Raw genomic sequence first — 17241 nt, forward strand, 5'->3', positions numbered from 1 at the left:
GGGAGCGGGACACCTTTCCCCGCCTGGCTGCAGGTACTCGGGAACCCGAGGACCCGCGTGTGACTTGCGGCGGCGCTCCGGGTCCCGCGGGGCGCGGGGTGGGCAGGGGGCGGCCCGCCCCGGGGGCTGCCGTTCCCGGCTACAGCGCGCACAGCCGCCCCCTGCTGGGCGGAGGGTAGCGCCCCTCGCCAACGCCTCAGGACCCGCTAACGCCTCCCTCAGCCTGCGGCCTCGGCCTTCACCGCTTCGGGAGCCTCTCGCTTCTGCTCCCCCTCAGGAACGGCTCGGCCTGTGCCGGGGGAAGGGGAAAGAGCTGCTGTTCTCTCACCTTCGGACAGCTCTCTGGCCTCCTTCCAGCCACAGCAGAGCGCCATGTCATGCTTATGAGGGAGGGAAAGGCCAGTGCGGTGGCTGGTAATGCAGTTGCACAGCCATTCCTGCTTCTCAGGTCTTTGCACTCGGAGGGCCTCACTTTCCAGCAGATTAGGCTCCTCCATTCACTTCCTACATATGGCAGTGAATACGGTGTAACGAGCCCCAGTGATAAAATCTGGGCCTTCTTGCTCCAAGAGTATCAGCCCATCCCACTTGAAATGAAAGGGAAGCACTTAATGTTTATTCATTGATTCTGGTAGAACTATGTGCTTTTCAAGCAGAAAATACAAGATACTTCCAATCAACTGAATCATCAATCCATGGGCAAAGAGCTGAGGAGATAAAAAATGCTAATCAGTCACAGTTGGTGGTAGCATGTTAATGGAGATGGAATTTATTTTCTCCCATAAAGCGTTCCTGGTTAACCCCAACTTGCTATCTCTTTAGCAATTGGTGGTGTCACGCTTGTAAAGCACAGAGGAGAAGTTCAGATCAGTTCAGATCAGTCCAATACACAATTGCTCAAAACAATTCTCATGAAACACCTCAGACTGCTAAACACACAATATGCCTGACATACAGAAAGGAAATAAATTAAAGGGTGAGCAATCTAACACTTCATACCCTCTGGCCAAATGCATGCAAGTGCGTAGGTTTGCCATCTACGTATGTCTCACAGAGGCATATGACTACCATAATTTTGTTCTACTTTAATCCCTCTGCATACAGCCATTCATGGAATGTTTTCTCACCAAACACTGAGAGTTTTTACCTGAAGGATAATTGGCTGTTTTGCAAGAAGGCCATCTCATGAAAGCATGCTATAAAAGGAGTTAGGAGTGATGGAAAACATCTCTATGAGCTAAGGTGATGGGACATGGTCTCGTGCTCTGTTCCTTCTTGGTACCTGTATGTATCTTGGATGCCACATGACTTGTTCCCAACAAAGATGTATCTAGAGGAGCAGGAATTCAGCAAAACTGGGGTTGCTGCTCCAGGCAGTTGTGGTGCCAGACACCTCAGCTTAAAGCAGGGACACTGCCTGTGTTCTGTGTGCTCCCTCTGCTAGTGTCCAAACAGGAAACATTTGGGTATCAATAGTGAGAAACACTATATCCAAACCAAATCAATAATTTTGATCCCAAGTCCCAGCAAGGCTATGAGACACGGATCATTACTTTCTACTTCGCACATTCAGTGCAAGTGTCAGAGTTACAAATTCTCTGAAAAGCATCTTCAGCTCTTCCATGTACACCAGCCTCACATCAGTGAGCCTCCACAGCATCGTGATAAGAAATCACGCCTAATAGTACCCCACACAATAGCATGGACGTTTGGTATTGACTTTACCACCTCTTTTCCCAAGTCTTTGACCATCTTTGCCCAGCTCTTTATGAGAAGGTACCAAGGAAGAGGCATGAAGGAGAGCATATGGAAGAGGAGACTCCAACTTGCAGAAGGCAGGGAACTGGAAAATGGACGAGAAGACCACAGTTAGAAAGGTGAGGGGAAGCTATGAGATGCCCTGGTTGAAGGGGGTAGCAGTGAGTTACAGGGTCAATAAAAAGATGTGTCTGTAACAGTGTATGTACACAGGGAGCTGGGAGTTGTGGGCAATTGATACAGCATACAAATGACGCAAGAGTAATCTATGAACAGGAGAGTTAAGGACAAATAAGAGGATTTTTAAACTACTTGGTGAAACTTGCAGAAACTTGGGGGAAAAGCAAACTTAGTAAAGACTTTGGTCTGTTACTGGATGGGAATAATGGAATAGTTGTACGAACGTAGGAGAGGCAGAAGAGCTCAATAACTATTTCTGGTCTGTATTTGGGGAAGAGCCAGATGGTATGCAAAAATCGTATGATGATGATGATGAAATACATTCCATTACAACAGGCACTGAGGAGGATGTTAAACAGAAGCTAATAAAGTTGGGCATTAGCAGGTCTAGATAACTTGCATCCAAAAGTTTTAAAAGCACTGGCACAGAGTATCTTTAGACCATTAATGTTGATTTTCAATAAATCTTGGAACACTGTTAAAGTTCCAGAGGACTGGATGAAATACTTTGCCAGTATTTTCAAAGGGTAAACAAGGTAACCAGGGTAATTACCACCTGCCAGCCTGACAAAAATTCTGGGTAATAAAATGAGACATCATTGACATTACTTGATTAAAAAAGAATTAAAGGACAGAAACAAAATAAATGCAAATTAATGTGGAAAATAAATCTTGCCAAAATAATTTGATTTTCTAATGGCATTACAAGTTTGGTTGATCGAGGTAAGTAGGTCTGCAAAATATTTGTTTTGGTAACTTGCAGCATTTTAATTAAGAAGTCAGAATGATACAGACTCCTCACCGCACATATTAAATTGTTCAAACTCTGGCTAACTGACAGTTACAAAGTGGGGAAATAAGAAATCATCATCAAAGAATGTGTTTCTGGGTCCTATAGGAAATAGTTCTACACTATATTGTATTGATATTAATGGCTTTAAGGAAAGCATAAAATCATCACTTACAAAGTTTGCAAGTGCTGTAAGCAATAGGGGGTGATAAAGAACAAGTCATGATGTAAAGTATCTGACACAGCCTGATAACAAGTAATATGCATTTCTGTACAGCCAAATGTAAAAACATGCACCAAAGAATAGAGACCATGATTATAGGATGAGAGAATTTGTGCTCTAACAAGTTAATGCTCAAAAATCTCAAGAGTCATCACATTTAATCAGAAGAAAACGAGCAGGTAGTGTGGTGCTGTGGCCAACAGGCTAATGCAATCCTTGGTTTTATAAGCAGGAGAATATAGAAAGATCTCTTTATTTTTATCTGGTATTAGTCCAAAAGCTCCTGAAGTCTGATATCCAATTCCTTAATAGAAGCTGAAAAAAGAGATGGTTCGGAGAAGACCAATAAAAATTATTTAGACTGAAAGTGAAAATGTTCAATCTATTTCATTGTCAAAAAAGAAGGTGAAAGGGTGACTCAATCACAGGTTTTAAGTACTTCCAAAATTCAGTGACTGTATGCTAAGGCATTCAGCTTCCCAGTGAGGTCTTCTACCACTGAAGGTAATTAATCACTGAGACACTTTAGGGAGGAACAAGTTGGATTTCCCAGCACTGGAATGTCAAAATCAAAATCAGGTGCTTTTAAAAACTATATTTTAACACAAGCAGGAGCTCGGTCCTGTAAGTTTGTTACCCATGAGATACACCTGCATGATCACAGCTGTGGATTCTGGTTACTAGTCTATGCAGAAGTTGATTTCCTTAGGCACTAAGAAATAACAACCTGTCATCCCTTTCAGCATCATCTGACACAGATCATGTGTTCTTGAGCACATGATGGGAACAGCCGTGTGGATGATAATGTTTACATGGGTTGAAGGGATGGGTGGACTTGTTCACAGAAGGCAAATCCTTTGAAGCATATTGCATACAAAGACAACATTTCTCACTCAAGAAGTCTGAGACATACGTTGCTGGAAGCTGGGACTTTACTCCTGACAAGTGTGACTATATGATTATCCTGCTACAAAACTCTTCTCCTGGCATCTGCTTCTGGCCACTGTCACAGGCAGGATACTGATCTTTCTCATGCCAAGCAATCTGTCAGATCCATATCAAAGCTGACCCACCCCCTGGTCTCTGAATGTGGAATGGGAGTTTTAGTGGGAGCCGACAATAGATGCTTGATAATAAATAGACATGGGTGCAGGAGAGGACAAGAACCAGGGGAGAGAAGAACAGGAACACTTGATATTAGAAGGTCAAAGACAGACTTGGGTGAGGGATCGTACGTGAGGGTCTGGACCTCTCCAGAATCTGGCATTGATTGAAAAATTCAGGAGTCTCCCAGTCTGATCTGGTATTGTCACCAAAATTCGGGAATGAAAGAAAACTCCTGAACACCAATTTAGCATCAAGAAGCAGGCATTTCCTTTATTGCAGCGCTGGGTGTCAGGAGGATAGTTCCTCAAATCAGGCACACTTAATGCTGGTTCTCTTGTCATATTTATACACAAATGTTAGAAAGATTACAAAGTGGTACACTCCCCATTACAATAATTGGTTCATATTTCTTCGCCTAGTATGCAAACTAGAACGCATGCTCAGTTCCTTTCTCCGCCTCTATCTTTTGAGTAGGTGGTATAATTTGGGTAGGGGGCTTATGGGTCGGTGGTCGTGGGGACCCTGGCCCAAATTACCTTTCCCCTAGTTTCTCAATATTTCGGTGTTGATAATTGTTTGCTATACACCTCAGAAAGATAAGGATGTTGCTGGAGGCAATGAATGGCCTCCCTTTCTGCAAAGTATGTACATAAGGACCTTGAAGTGTCTTGTAGCTCCTCCTTTTTCTCCTGATGTGTAGCAGGTGCTCATTCTAAGAATTGTTAGCCTTCTACCTAAAGTAATAATGAATAGGTTCTTATCACATATAATACAAGTAGGCCTTCATTACAGGCCTTTCTTCTTGGCTACATTTTCTTATTATGTATAATATAAGCAGGCCTTCATTACAGGCCTTTCTTTTTGGCTACAATATCATCAAACAATTAGGAAATTTCGCAGCAAAATGTTCATTACTTTCCCAGTGTAGTTCCTGATACAAATGCTCAGTCTTCTACTGATATGCAAGATCTCGAGTAGAAAAGGTCTGTGCTGTGAACGTAAGCATCCAAACCTCTTAGGTCACAGCCGAAGCTTTTATTCACAGTTCCATGGAATAAAATGTCGACTTTTTTTCATACAGTAGCTAGTAACTACTTGCATACCACACTCTGACAGAAACAATATTCTAAATGTTCATTACTACCACCACTGCTAGTCGAGTGCTTAGTAATCATTTAACCAGTTTCTGTTGTAAAAAAAACAACTCTGATTACACCTTTCCAAAGACACCAAGAGACATGCAATGAAGATTACAATGTCATGATTTTGCCCTCTAGCGGCTGAGTGACTAGTCCAGCTCCTGCGGCGTCTGTCTTAATACATCTCTATTACCTCATCAGCCTTGAATCTTTGATTTTTTCTAAATTTTGTGCAGGCTTCATCCATTATACTCAAGTACTACCTGCACCGGAACAATCTGAATCAATAAAAATGCTTGGCTAAACATCCTCAGAATCCTATATTAAGGTTAACTCAGTATTTAGTGAGTCATACAATAAAGACACTAATACATGGGCACTTAATTAATCTATGATACATTTTCCACCAGATGTGACTTAATCTCTAGAAAAGAAAAAGACCTGCTAGGTCACCATGTCGTTGCATGGATCAATTTAGAGTCATTCCATGCTGAATACGTATACTTATTTTGTCCAGTTTAATTTTTAAACATGCCATGTATTTTTAGGAGTAAAAAAAAAAAAAAGGTAGCATTTTAATCCTTTCCAACAGTAAACTCATGTAGGTTATGCGTTTAAAAGGGAGCATAACTTCTGTACTGTCTATGCTGGCTACATCTTGAAACATCCATCGCTTTTCTCTCTATATTCCAGACACTGGCCTAGAGGCTCTAAAAGATCTATGTCTGTATCTGTGCTAAACTTCTGTGTAAGCTTGAGCAAGGGCTTTGGACTTTAATTACATCTTGATTTTTAATTTTTCTCTCCCTCTGGCACCCATTTTAGCTTATTAGCCCAAGCTTCATAAGGAAACAACATCTATTCAATTAAATTGTTTGTCTTTCTCTTCGCCTCCCTCCTTCCCTTATCGTTAGGATCTCTTGGCCAATTTCTGCCACAGCTGAAAAAGCAGTGAGTCTCAAAGGAAATTAAGTTCTTACAAGTTTTGTGGCAATCCATGGCCAGACACAGAGAGGGCGAGCCAAAGCGAGTCTGACTCAGCTGGTACCTACTCAGTGTAGCAGCAGCACACACCACTGCGTTACTCCCAGCATAGGCTGTTTTGGCCTAGGAGTGTTGCAGGGAATATGGAGGAAGGTGAGGTCATTGTGGTAGGAGGGTCATCATGGATGTGGCAGGGCTAGGGTTATTGCAGGAAGAGATCAGAGGGTGAAGACACAAATCCATGTGCAAACAAGGGCTATTTTTCCAATACTCACAGAACAACTTTTCAAGGGTTGTTATTTGGACTCGGTATTTGAGACTGAGATACTTAGGTAATTTGAAAGCCTCTACTAAGCAAGAAGTCAAATTACAGGATTTAGTAGTCCCTGTTAACAATAAACATTTGGATCATTTCATTCTTATTGTTTATTTTGCTATTCATCTGTATTTGGAAGCCCTGGAAATCCTTAAGTACCTTTCTGATTACATTCCTGGTCTGGCCAGAAGCTGGAAATGCCTTTAGTGAATACCCATGGGGTTCGAGTATTTGTGAGGGTGTTCCAGATGAACATGTCTGTGCTCAGTAATAAAAAACCTGGCAGGATTTGGAATCGGGAGAAACAGGTTCTTGTTCAACTCTTTAGCTGACTTGCTGAGTGACATTTAATATGTTTGATCCTCTCTCCTTGTGTGTACAGTAGAAGTAGTTATATTTACAGCATGAGTAAGTACTGCATAAGACCTTATGAAGGTCTGTGAAACCACTTTGAGAGTCTCCTATGAAAAGTGTTGTTATGATAATTACATGAAAAACTATCATTTGGAAGATATGAAATCATCACCTAAATATGTGCTTTCTGGTTCACAGAAACAAAAGACCTTTGAGATTCAAAAATGAATAGGAGTTTGAAAGATTAGCTCCATCTAAAGAACTTCATCTTCCTAAAATGCTGAGAAATATGGATTTTCCATTTGAAGATCTAAAAGTACTTTACAAACAGTTGAAACCTGTTAGTCCCCTTGTGAGGATTAAGCAACCTGCTCCATGTTGCTCAAAAAAAAGTGCATTTAAGAGTTTGGACTGGAATCGTAGAACTCCTGATTTTACATCCTATCCCATGTATGCTGGGAGATCACTTGGCTGTGGTGTTATTTAGTTTTGTCAATCATATAAAATCTTCCATCTTTCAAAGATGATAGTACTCCAGGAATAATGTTGGAGCTGTGCCAGAGGATGGTAGAAGGTAGGAGAATTGAGATTCTCATTGTTTGGATAAATATCATATTTCATGCCAGTTTGGTTTAAAAAATCTGCCTTAAAAATGATATATTGAAGAGGAAAGAGGGACCAGCCTATTTCAAAGCTTCTAGAAAGAAGTTTCCGAGTTGTTGATAGCCCTTTCTAAAAAGCCATGTACACCTTTCCATACATGCCAACAACATATCTACGCTTCATGGCCAATAGGAAGCACAATGGTAAAGAACAGATTATTTTTAAACTGAGATTCTCCAAAACTAGACCAGATACAGGCCTACAAGAGAGCTTACAAGCTCATAAAGTAGGTCTACATAAATAACCATCTCAGGCATTTTTCTGGGCTTCAGTGAACGTGCTCAGTGCTTGATGCACTCACTTGTAAAGGCGGGACTTAATTCAATATGCTGGCTGGGAACAAACCGCATCAGGCACTTCAGAAAGGAATTCCACCAGAAAACAGTAGCACAGAGAATGTTTTGTGGAGGATTTTCGAGTGACTGTTTTTATGAACGGAAACCCACTCCCTCAAACGTCAACACTTCAGATGCAAGGAAAATTCTGAGAACAAAACAATTTTAGAGAAATCAAAGCACTACAATTCAAACTTGCCTCAATTTTAATTATATATAGTGTAAAATAAAACTATTTGACACTGAAAATCATATCAACATGGGTATTATTAAATAACAAATTATTAAGAATGTTGAAGTGATATCTTCTGATGTGAGAGTCTTTTATTTTGCTTCTTCCAACATAACTATATTCTATGACCAAAAAACCTTTTTTTACAGATTTAGTATATAAATTAAACAAATCAGTTCATTGTTGTACTTATCTAATAAAAATGGGCATACATTTTATAAAAAAAAAATCTAATCCTATTAAATTCCTGTTTTAATCTGTGATGTCTTGTAACAGTGAGTTCCACGCACTAATTGTGGTACTTTAAAAGTATTTTCTTTCATTGACTGTAAATGCTCTACTGCACAATTTAACTTAATACCTTTTTTTCTCATATAGGAACAATCAATTTTATTTCCTCTATATAATCCTTTATTCTGTTTATTTCTGCTATGTTCCTTCTAATTCATCTGCAAAAATTATGACATTTTAAATTTCTCTAAATCACAAGTTTCTCTCCATCTTTATATGGTGTCATTTTCCACTTTTAGATCCTCAGATATATCCTTATTGACAGGCTGAGCCATGGCCAGAACGGAGAGGACTGTGTCACCTAGTTAGAGAAGCACTGTCATAGCCTTGGTGTTATTGCTTTCTCTTTTTGGGGGATATCAGTTATACAACAAGCAGAGCTGTCCACATGTACACTAAACCAGCTGAAAAATCCACATTTCTTCTTGGATGGTTAAAGTTAACACATCCTTCTGAGACAGCCCTTTAACTTGCTGTTGTCAAAAACATTTAACATTCTGGAAATTCACCTTAAACGTATGAAAAAACATCTCTACTCTAAGGGTGGCCAAACGCTGTCGCAGGTTGCCAGTAGAGGTTTTGGAGGCTCCACTGTTAGAGATATTCCAAACTCTACTGGACATGGTCCTGGGAAACCTGCTCCAGCTGACCCTGCTTGAGCACAGGGTTAGAGACTTCCAGAGATCCCTTCCCACCTCAACTGTTCTGTGATTATGTGAAAGGCACCTAAATATAAATGGAAGACTAAAGTGGGAAAGCAGACAAGGAAAACAGATTAAGGTCAGAAACTACTACTTCTGGATTCTTGTATAGCATATGCTGTAAGAGCAGCACCAAAGGGTGATGCATCCCATCTCCGTGTGCCTTACAGACATTAGTGTGGAGCACTGGGGCCTTGAGAAGTGGTGCTACAACATAATTTTTTTTCAACACCTTCCTTCATCACCAATTCCTCTAGATCTGCAGCTCTGTGAACCTGAGGAAGGAGAGAGAAAGTTGCTGGTCTTGGTAGGAGAAGGGAGGACACAGAGGGAAGGAGCCCAGTGAGTCCTGGGGCACAGGAAGGCAGAGGATGAGGGACAGCAGGAGCAGTGAGAGCACACATCTTGCATGAAGCTCACAGCTTCTGGTTGAGGTAGGAAATACATTTCAGAAAAAGTCTTTAGTCCAAGTGTAGAGTTGTCAACATGTCTATGAACATGCAGTCACATATTTCCAGTATGGTTAGGTTTGTTGTTTGAGGTTGTGGTTGGTTTTTTGGTTTTTTTTTTTAAAGGATGTAAATAAAAAGAAGTATAAAGCTTCACCTAGAATATATTTTTTTTATTTTAATGTTTATGTGAAGGGTTTGATCTCATCTGTACATATGAATTTATCCTTTAGCTCTTTCTGGATTCAAAGGAAGAGCTGGGTTTTCTTTAGAAAGGAAAAGAACTGAAACTTACTTGAAAGGAAGTGGTAGATGTGGTTGGCTCATTGTTATCTTAAGCACTTCCCTTCTTTGTTGTTCTGGAGATAAATGAATAGCTGCTGTGCATGGACACACATGACTCTCAAGCTCTGGTTCATAATTTTTTGTCATGAAATCATTCAGTGCATGACAGAGTCAAATTCCAGCAGAAGAGATTTTATTCTTGAAGGAATCCATCAAGCACCACTTTTGCAACACTGTCTTGGGTTATATGCTGTTGGCATGCTGATCTTTTCCACCCTACTTCTCCTTAATGACAGGGGGTGCGGTGGGCATCAAAATCACCATCCTTTGTGCATACAATTTTTTTAAACTAAGTCTTTTAAAGCAGAAAGGCTCACACACCTGTGCTGCAGGTGCAGGTACATCTTCTTTTCCCCTCAAACAGTGCAGGAATATGTTGCTTAAGTCCAACCACACTTGAAAGAGGCAACTGGTGACTGCTCTAGGAGAAAGTTCCAAATGACTGCTGCTGCTGAGGGCACAGCAGAGGCAAAGGCAGCCACTGTAGTAACTTTTAGCAGCAGGTGACTCGTCAGTCAGCCACACGTAGGTCTAGACTTCTTTGTATGGTTAGTTCTCCCATATCAGAACTGCCACAGGGAATATGGTGCCCATACCTCAGGGGAAAGGTGTGATGGAGGGCAGATAGAGGAGGAGATGGTTAAAAACCATGGGTTCCTCTTGCTTTCATTAGTTCTTTGAGCAGTGAAACTGTTCACACACACAAAGATTTGTGTAAGTACACCCTTAAGTATTCAAGGCATTAACAAAAATCCAAAGCATCTTGTTCATTTCAATTGCTTCTCCACCCACATTCTTCATTGAATTAAAGGATATCCTACACACGCTTTTGTTTCACTTATTCCCCAAAGATTGTTTCATCACACACCATGCAAGGATCTTCAGCATATTCATAGTAACGTCTCAGTCGTGGCACTCAGCATTATGATGTTCCTGGCACAAGGGATGTTATTAAAGGATTGAAGAGATGAATAGACAGCAGATTTCCCCAGGGCAGTACATCAGAAAATGGACATCAAAAGAACCTGGCTCAAAATGCAGTGGCAAATCCCACTCATTTCTGAATAGTAACACTGTCAGGCTGTGTTAGGAACACGTCCGTCCTGGAATACCTCTGTAAAACTATGTTTGTTTATCCAGTCAAAGCACTCCCATTTCAACACCCGCCCCTCTAGTTGAAGACAGCATAGTCTTCATTAATCAAAAATATTTTGGACCAAATCCAAATACAGTCTTACTCAAATCATTAGCAATATCCCAGAACAACCATAGCACAGGATCTGTAGCCATCAAAATTACCTTTGTTTTCTCCATTCATTTTTCACAAACCCGACTGGATTGCCCTAGAAATCCTCCAGATCTCTGAACATGTGAATATCTCTTACAGGACGTGTAGGTTGTCACATTACACGTCATCTTCACAGACCCCAACAGGATGACAGGCCACAGTCTGTGACAGGAAATTTTTTATATTTCTATTTCCTCTTTCACCAAGAACTGGTTGGAATTTATTTTCTTAAAGCTATTTTGAACCACGAGCAACATTTCTTGAGTAGGCATCGAGGAAGGAGAAGCATATATACTGACATGATGTCACCACCTGAATTATTATGCTGGGATATAAAAATACTTTGAAAAGCAGCATGGCCAAAATTATCATATCATTTAATTACAACCTACTTTCATGACAGGCCATCAGTTAATTAAGAGTGTCAAAATGCTGAATTGCCTGCAGCTTCCACATGGTTTGCAAATGACACCGAAGTCATCTTTTTAAATAGCAACAGCTTAACTGAAAATGTAAAACCCATAGTGAAACGCTTTGAAAAATGAGGCAGTCAGCTGAACTGACATGAAATTCCTCTCACCATAAATTCACTAGGGAAGACAGTTATAACCCATTTAATTTGCTCTCTGAAGATCATATTCACATGATGATTTTTTGTGTGTGTTCAAAACTATTTTTCTGAAATTGATATAATTTTGAAAGTTTTATAAGAAAGGAGCTTTAAGCAACAGTGGTCTGTGCAGATACATGGCCTGGCTCCAGCACTGGCACCTTCCCTCCAGACTGCTACCATACAGGCAAATGTAAAGCAGGAAAAGGCTTAAGAAGCTTTTTTTTTTTCTTCAGAAAGAAGTTACCTTCACTGATATGACACTAGAGAAAACTCTCTGTAGAGGGAACGATGTTTGAATAAACTTGGAAAATGATGGAATTATTTTACCTGTTTATTATACCTGGCACCAAATCCCTTATTCTCTTTGTAGGACAGCCTTTTTTAAATAAATGATTTTTTATGAATTATGCAAGGTAACGGTTTTATATAAATTGTAGCAAAGCAAAAGAAGAATACAGTGGAAAGTAGACTGGATGAAAACTTACACCTGAACCAACCATCAAAGGATAAGAACAGTGCCTGAACACAGAATTAAGCTGAGCATCTTGAAACCAAAATGCAAGCAGCGCAGTCCCTCTTCCTCTCTTTGGTAATGAGGTAGGTGGTCCTTTTGATAGGCAGCCAGAAAGAAAGTTTTGTGGATGGTTTGGGTGGGGTTTTTCCCCCCCAAGGAACACTAGTGCTTAACACTGAGGAAAAAAACTGATGAGCAAACATCTCCCCCTGTAGTTTGCAAAAAGCCAAGCACCTTAATATGAAAATCCTATCTCTTGGCTGAATAAGGGAACCAAGCTAAAACTGAGCCAGAACTTTATGTGGTATGGCAACATGGAAATGTATACCTCAGGGAGAGTGCTTGAATAAAACAAAACAAAAAAAAAGGATAAGGCTACAAGAAAGCAATCAGAGAATTCACAATTGTGGCAGGCTCATGGCTTCAGGACTGCAGCAGTGTCCAGGTGATTAACAAATTAGGGCTTGGAGAAGAAGAAAAGAGACTGAATTTCAAGATAATTTAGGTGTGGGACTAAGGGGAGTTCATAGACCTGTAATTTATGCAATAGGCAAAGGACTTCAAATGCTAGAAAGAAACAAATGAGCTTCCTAAGCTGAGTTCAAAGTACTCTTTATCACTAAAGACTTTGATCAAGAAAATATTTGAGCTTGGTAAAAATGCTATTTAGTATAACAGGCTGTGAAAATGAAAACTGACCAGTAAACAAGAATGGTTCACTTTGCCAGGATGAGAAATATCTCAAAGCAATTTTCACAAAATAGTGATTGTTCAACAATTTAATGTCTATTTCACAGGGAGCATGTGCTGGATGGATCCCATTAGCAGTGTCCTCTCGTGCTAGGACACTATTGCTGCTTCTGTAAGGAAGAAGCCCTGAGCCCTGTAAATGGACTTCACTGCCATTTACAATTATTGAAAACCAGTTGTCATTAATTTGACTATACCTTAAGTGATAAGCTGTACAGGGAAAGGGCCATCTTTTAGTCTCTGTTTTTACAGAAAACAGTATAACAAGGAGCTAGTATCCAGCAAGGCTTATTACACAATAATATGTTGCAACATTAATTGCACAGTGTTCTCCCCTGAGCACTACCTTCAATGTTTAACAGACAATCCTTGAGAACCAAGCAGTGGCTGGGATGGCATTGGCTACACCCATTTCCACTAATGCTGGAAAATATTCCATCGGTGGCAGCTGCACTGGCTCAGCAAATGCTTTGGATATCAGCCTGTGCTAGCCTCCTTATTCATGAAAACATACCTAAAATTCCCATTCGCCCAGTGTGGTGTTGAACATGGGCTGGATGAGCCTGGAATCCCACAGGCATTGACATAGACACTAAATCACAGAAAAAATGAGTGAAAGAAGCAGTAACATCACTGGTGTTATGTAAAGATCTTCTTACTGAATACAAGTCACTAACTATTTGAGGCAGGTTGTGCTCTTTCCCATCAGTTCATTTCTCTTTCACTAGTACATAGGGGGTGGCAGGGGTGGGAAGGCCAGACACATGTTTATCTTGATCACATCATTTATTAAGTCAGCAGTGATTGCAAAGAGGGAATCAGTCAGTCTTACCGTCGCAGACAAACCCCACCACTAAATCCCAAGGAAGCCTACACATGTAGAGTGAACAGGGTCACGAGTAAACGTGCTCCTTCCACTGGTCCTATGAACTTGATGGCTCTGCTTGAACATTCCTGTTCTCCTAGCAATGTTTTGACTTCACAGTAGTGTGGCAATTCCCTGCTCAAGTAAAAGGACATTGCTTCACTAGGTGTAATTAAGCCTATAAAAAAACCCAACAAAAACCAACACAAAACCATGCTAAATCACATGATTGAGATTTTGTGGAGTGCTGTGAGTCAGAGCAGTTGGAAAGCCCTGACCAGCTATTTCCTCAACTTCTCAATGAGATAAGTTGTTCAGGTTTGTAACTCAGAAGTCAGTCAACTGAATGTTTTGAGTTTGCTAAAAAAGGTCGGTACTCCATTTCAAACTGCCAGAACCCTTGCAAAACAATTTTGCCTATGATAACAGGATTAAGCAGTGTTAGCCAATAGAATAGGGCACAGTAACTAATAGCACATACAGTAGGGAGCTGCTTTCTTGAAGGAAAAAAAGGAAAAAGCTCTTCGGCATCTTTGACATCTGTCCTTTATCTTGCTTTTACCAAATCGGAGAGACCTTCCAAGTATAAATCCTGCAAATATTTTTGCTTTAAAGGGATTACTTAACTATGGCAGTAACAACTGGTAAAGCTTGTTTTTATTGTGCAAGTAGACAATGCATGTAATACCTCCCACTGCAATTTTTCGTGGGACTGCTTATGAGGGTAAGACTAATTAAGGAAAAGTATTTAATCACCTCTCTCTTATCTTGGCTTATCTAAGAATTAACACAGAAGGGCAAAAATTGAACCAAGGCACATCTCATACAAATTTTAACACAGATTAACATCTCAGCAGAAAAACTAACAATAGAAAGAATTTCTTATTATATTTTTTAATGCAAGTGAAGTCTTGTTCGGAAGAGCTACTAGTTCATTTGTTCTTTCCTGACAAATGCTGGCCATTTCCAACCATAACAAACCTGAGGGCCCAAGCAGTTTGAAAGTATTAGTATACTGTGGTGTCAGGCAGCCCAAATTCAACAGCTCTATTTCTCAGACAATACTCACAACAGCTACAGAGAAAGGAAGATGACAAAACTAGTAGTCACAGAGGCAGATGCACTTGGTATACATTCCCAATGATGGTACTGTGAGCCATTGAGGAAATGTGGGTATAAGACATTTAAACCTTTTATTACAGCTTACTGCAAACTCATGGAGTGCTTGTGCAGATTATAATCATAAAATGTGTATGCCCTTTTCATGGAAGATTTTCCATCAGTTAAGATGCTAATGATGTATCTCTGCTTGTTCCCAAAGAACAAGCCATCCCGTTCAAAGAAATCCTCAAGTTCTCAGTGACCCAGACTGCACTATAAAAATCCTCTGTAATTTAACAAAATCATCAGAAAACATATACCACTAGAAACAATAGCTAGATTATCACTTCAAATTTGACTATAGCCTTTAAAAGAAAGGAAGTGGATGGAATATTTTTATGGAAAACCCATTTCAAGGTTCTCAGGAGAACCAAGCTGCAAAATCACCGTGTAATGGGATAAACTATTATAATTTCAGGGCTGGAAGCGGCCAACATGATTTCTTAGGGCACACTGCCAATGAAACCAACTTCGCAACTCAAAGGGCAGGAGAAGAGATAGAGGTAATAATATCCTTGTGTTCAAAAGTTAACAACTTACAGTAACACAGAAATCATGTGGCTGAGAGAAAGGCGATGTAGAAGACTAGAAAGTGTAACGTATTCCCTGGTTTTCAGAAAACTGACATCACTTTTTGTCAAAATAGAAATCTCAGCAAAACACTCAAATATCCAGCAGCAGATTATGAGAAAACCTGCTGTCTTTCGGTCAAGCTGAGGAAGCAGGCTGTGCGAAACTTAAGACAGAGGAATACATGCTTATTCAACGTAAAAATTATTTTAGGCCCTATCTGCTTTTTTTCAGAAACAGGCAAAAATGCAAGCCAGCACTAATTACAACTGCCAATCACACAGAGCAGACCAGAGTCTTCAGCAATAGAGCAAATGTTTCAAAATGAGCAGAAAAGAAACTTTAGTTGCATCATTACTCCCTGGAGACTGTAAAAATGCTGTAAGCAAGTTACAGCTATTTTCAATTAAACACCACGTGTCAGAAACCATTTGAAACAAGGACTTGTCACAAAAATGGAATTTCCTTATTCAAGTTCACTTTGTAAGTTATTTACTGAGATTTTCAGTGAGCAAGAACCTGCAGTGTGAATCAAAACTTCAACAGCTTGCCCCCCCCCCAAAAAAATCACTGTTCACCTAAAGAGAGAGATGCACAATGGACTTCCAGAGGAAGGCTCTGTTGAGGGGCTGTGAGCTGCAGAGCAGTGGGATGGCTGGGTGCGAGGGTGGCTGCGCTAAGAGCACTGGGGTCCCATGCTGCAGCTTTACCACCCAGGGAGGAGGCAACGCCTATGCCTCACAAGGCACAGTGAACTGTACCAAACCCCTATTTCACAATTAAAAGTTTTAAAACAAACTCCTAGTCACAGTATCTGACCAGGTCAGTCACCCAAGGCATCAATATGGCAAATCCTTCCCTTCTTCCCAAACTCAGTATGACCCTGGCAGCAGCACCCCAAGTTCCCCCACGCTGTCTTGCCAAGACAAGCCCCAGAAGCAGAGCAAGCAGCAGAGTTAAAAGGCTAATTCAAGTCTGCAAGGCTGGTTTATGTGATGGTCACCTCTACCAAGCCTGCCCAAAAGGACTGCATGGAAATGCTTTCCTTTCAAAGGGAGGTTACCATTTATTTCACAGAAATTTAAAGCTAGCTAGCAGGTGGCAAGGCAAAGACCACAGAGATGAGCCCCAAAGCTACAGCTTCTTCTGCAGGAACCTGCTCACACAGAACAAGCTGTGGGACCTGCAGGTTCAACTGCTGCCACCACGGCTCACGGTGCAGTTTCAGAAGTTGGCTAAGCCAACCGAAGCAAGGTGTCAGAAAGAGGAACCATCAAGCTTTTAGCATGTGCCAGTACTACCACACACAACTGCGTGGTCAGCCTTAACAGTGAGGTGAGCTCAAATCCACTGAAAACTAGCTTTACAAAAAGTAATTTAGCACCAGATGAGCAAGCTGATCCAGTTGACCTTAGACATCAGCTACTACTGCTGGTGCTTGGGAAACCAAAGGAAGGGAAGACTCTCTGCCTTGGCGGCAGGGAAGCCCGAAATGGTTGAAGGCCTTTCAGGGAACTTCACTCTTGGTGTGCAAAGATCTGTGGGTCTGTTTAGTGAGAGGGTGTTTAACAGTACTGACAGCCCACCAAATAGTATGCATTTCTCACATGGAA

Source organism: Balearica regulorum, chromosome 8, assembly GCF_011004875.1.
Source record: "Balearica regulorum gibbericeps isolate bBalReg1 chromosome 8, bBalReg1.pri, whole genome shotgun sequence".
Taxonomy (NCBI): domain Eukaryota; kingdom Metazoa; phylum Chordata; class Aves; order Gruiformes; family Gruidae; genus Balearica; species Balearica regulorum.